This window comes from Halyomorpha halys, unplaced genomic scaffold (genome assembly GCF_000696795.3).
Source record: "Halyomorpha halys isolate HHAL.00 unplaced genomic scaffold, Hhal_1.1 Scaffold27.1, whole genome shotgun sequence".
Lineage (NCBI taxonomy): Eukaryota > Metazoa > Arthropoda > Insecta > Hemiptera > Pentatomidae > Halyomorpha > Halyomorpha halys.
This window is the reverse complement of record NW_027115109.1, coordinates 714,648-718,737: the sequence shown is the minus strand read 5'-3', so window position 1 is coordinate 718,737 and position 4,090 is coordinate 714,648. Positions and strand designations below refer to the sequence as shown.

The window sequence follows — 4,090 nt, the reverse complement described above, 5'->3', positions numbered from 1 at the left end:
ATATATTTACTGTTGTGTATTTTTATTTAATTGTTGTCTGTACATATGTTAATATATCCCAAGGTATATTATGATGAACTACTTTCAATACTTCAAGATTGACCTATAAACTCCTATCCATTTCACTTTGTTTTTCCTTAAAAATATGGGGGAATATTGAATGAAACAGGTTAACCTATACAATTTGTTTATTAATAAAATTATATAATGTATAATCAATTCCACAGATATCAGGTTTACATTAACCTTTGAAAAATATTCAAAAAGGTTTTATTCACTATCATATCACTTTGGTTTGTTCTTGATTACCAGCTTGACTTTTTTTTATTAAATTAGTGCATTGTTCCATGTTTGTTTCGCCTTCTCTGATCTATGAAACATGAAATTGGAATGTAAAAGAATATAATTTATAAAGTTATATCTATTCTAAAAACTAATGATAAAAATATAACTATTATAAAATTGTATTTACGAAAAAATACTTGCCATCCCTATTTTTTCCATGATGCATCTAATACAACACTAAAAAAAATTAAAATGTTGAAAAAGGGTCCAATAAAGATTTATATTACTTTAATAATTCATGAAGATTAAAAAATCCATCCTGTTTTAACAAGATTTAATGAAGAAAATATGGATATTATTTGTTTTTTAGGAAAGTGTTTATTGCAGTAATTGTTGAATAAATGAAAGAGATGGAATATTGGTAAAGTAAATTATTATTTAATTAATTGTTAGAAGAACGTTAAGCTTCTTTCCTGGATGTGATTACTGTATTTGGTTTTAATGAAAATGGTTCTTATGTCATAAAAACGTCTTATTCAACTTCAGTTCCAGAATATGGTAATAAAGAACAATGATATGTTAGGATAAGGTTAATGGTCAATAATAACTAATTCTAGATTTTTTTTTTTCTTAATTCTTTTTCTTCATAAAGTTTCTTCTTTTTTTTTTATAAATTTTAACAATCAATCTCTTAAGTATTGCCAAAGACTGACTTAATATGTGACAACAATAGGCCAATCAGACCACCAGTAAGTAAAAAAATAATAATGAATATTAAAAGTAGATTATACAGAGAGTAAATGGTCATTATAAGAAGAAAATAGCCAATTCATGGATGATAATAACTTGAGTCTCACCGTTGCTTTATCATCATTAAAAGCATACTGATGGGTAAAAATATTCTTATAAACTTCTGTAACAAGTAATAATAATAAATTTAATGATTTTAAATTTTTTCGTTTAATAATGAATTAAAAAATATTTTAAAATAATGTATACCCTATGTGATGTGGTATTCCTCAAAACATTCATCAAAAATTGGTTGCAATGCAGCATCTCGTTCATGGCACTAAATAACATAAAAATATGTATTATACAATTTCAAAGGAATTATTCTTTATTAGTCTCACCTTAATATTTTTATATTGTGATTAAATGTAATGATAGGCTAATTAAAAAAAAATTGAGTTACATCTGATAAAGATTAATCACTTTAAATTATTACCAATTCTATTTAAATAAATCTGTTTGAAAACTTCTCCTTGTATTAGCTTTTAAATTTCAGCATTTTGCCACATCCTTGTAATTAAAATATTAATTATGTTTACTCTTCCTTGGTTGCTCCGAGGCATATGTGAAAGAAGCTCATTTCAGTTCAGTTCTTCAAAGAATCCTAAGAGTCTATGGCCATTTTAATAATTAAGCAGCCATGAATGAATTAGTCAACAATTTATTTAAGCTGATGACACGAAATTAGCTTTAAAAATAAAAATAGGACATTTCCATATAAATTTATTTTTTCCATCACCCACCAATAAATTAGAGGGAAATTTCTCAAACATTTGCCATAGTATAGTGAACTGGTTTATTATTCATCTGTATAATTTAGAATGGTCTATTTGATATGTTAGTGTCCATTTATTTAACAATTAATATCAACAGATAAAAAATGGCTTATATTTTTGCTTCTGAACTTAAAAACATCCCTATAAAATCTGAGATCCTTTGCCAGGTTTTATATTCACATTTATGAACTTTATATTAGTTGTAATAATGGCATTAAAAACTATTAAATAAAAATAATTACTTGATAGTTCACTTTGATCTGGCTGAAAAGGGTTGAAACAAAGATGGTGACTATTAACACAACAGATACATGAGACTTCATCTCGCACCAAGAGTAAGACCTCCCAAAACTTCCAATTGCACAAGAGGGTGAGGCCTACAGTTGCCTCCTTTATTATTCAATACCACCCATGGTTTGGATGACATCATTTCTAATGTATCACTACAATGTTTTGTTTAATAAGAAATAGTTCCCAATTTAATAATTTTTTCTCTTGTATTGAAATGTGGTTGTTAAATTTTATTTTTGATATTAACGCAGCATTCTTTAACTAGAGAATCAATCAAGAAAACATTGTTATTATTTTTTCTATTTAAAATATTTGAAAAATCGTAAAAATTGAATTTATAATTATTTTACTCCTATCAAATATAATATTTACATTACTTTACTATAAAATTGTATTCTTATGAGTGGATAAAACTTTTATCAATGTAATTTAATCAACTGTTAACTTAGAAATCAATCCCATTTTTCATAGAACACCTTTTCCTTAGGGTGAATGTAAATAGTTGTTAATATTTAAAAAGATTAGACTAAATATCTCTGGTTAATTTATTTATAAATTTTATGAAGGATTTTTACACTTTTCTTCTGCTTGAAATAAAGATTATGTCTGATATGATGAACTGGTTTGCTTAATTTGTTTTCTATAGATTTTATTCATAGTATTATACAATGAAATTTGGTCTGGTCAAATGCATGCATTTATCAATCAGAATTGAGAATTGATTCTTTATTTATATTTTGTTTAAAATAATGGAATATTTCTATAAAATGCTTATTAGAAGTTTCTTTAAAATTATTAGCAAAGCTTTATGAAAAGTGCTACAGAAGTTGATAATGTATGTTAAATAGAAACTCTCAAAGATTCAAGAAATAACAAGTTGTTTAATAAAGGAAGTAAAATTATATGTAAGAGGAAATGAGCATATTAATGTTGTGTGAGGAGAAAAGGGTCCGGTGTGCAGTCAGTAATGGAACACAAATAAGTACAACTTATTTTATTTGTACTGACGTTTTGACCAGAATTTCAAGCCCTAGTCAAGGCTGAAAGCAAAACATGAGATAACAACCTTAATCCAGAGAAAAATAAAATAATGAAAAATTTGGAAACAGATATAACAATAAATTATAGATAAAGATAGTAGATGATACTAATAGGAGATAAAATATAATGTTGTAGAGGTAAAAATTATACAATACAAATGATTTAAAAAAAAAGATAAAAGATTTTTTTATCATTTGCTTTTTATAATTCTTACCTCTACAACATTATATTAGTATCATATACTAGCTACTTAATTTATTATTATATATGTTTCCAAGTTTATTTGTTATTATTTTATTTTTATTTTTCTCTGGATTAAGGTTTGTTTCTCATGTTTTTTTAGGAGTCCCACCAGGAAACAGAGCTGTGGAAGGTGTGGGTATCATAATGAAAGATGAGTTGTTCAAGAAGGTAGTGGGATAGGAGCCAGTTAGCCCACACATTGTTGTAGCAAGTATAAACCTGCGTATTGTAAGCCCCTACAAAGGACTCTGACATCCTTGATTAAGTACAGTACTACAAGGATTTGGAGCGAGCCACTGTTAAAGCAAGGAATAATAATAGAAGCATATTGATAATGGAAGATCTCAATGCAAGAACGGGCAACGACCATATTAGGGCACATGGAGTGATGGGCCCTTATGATGGAGAGCGCATTAAGAATGAAGGTGGGCAGCAACTGATAGAATTCTGCATTGAGAATGATTTACTGTTAGGAAACTCATCCTTTCTCCATAAGGTGGTACATAAAATTACTTTCTCTGCTGCTGGGAGAAACGCCAATAGTATCATAGATTACTTTATCAGTTGCTAGCCTACATTCTACGCCACAACCCCTGATGAAGACCTGAAACTCAGGTCGAAACGTCGGCATAAAATAAATAAATAAAACAATGAATAATCTATAG

At 27.4% G+C, this 4,090-nt stretch overlaps 1 long non-coding RNA gene across 1 annotated transcript in view; it reads right to left on the bottom strand.

Annotated features, from left to right (window-relative positions):
• Positions 1–1,113: 1,113 nt before the first annotated feature.
• The window catches only part of LOC106683387 (uncharacterized), a 12,155-nt gene continuing 9,178 nt past the window's right edge, over positions 1,114–4,090 (bottom strand). Inside the window, exons 2-3 of the long non-coding RNA XR_010844752.1 lie at positions 1,285–1,354; positions 1,114–1,198 (exon numbers count right to left, since the gene is read on the bottom strand). This is a non-coding gene — a long non-coding RNA (uncharacterized lncRNA). The remainder of the gene's footprint in view (positions 1,199–1,284; positions 1,355–4,090) is intronic.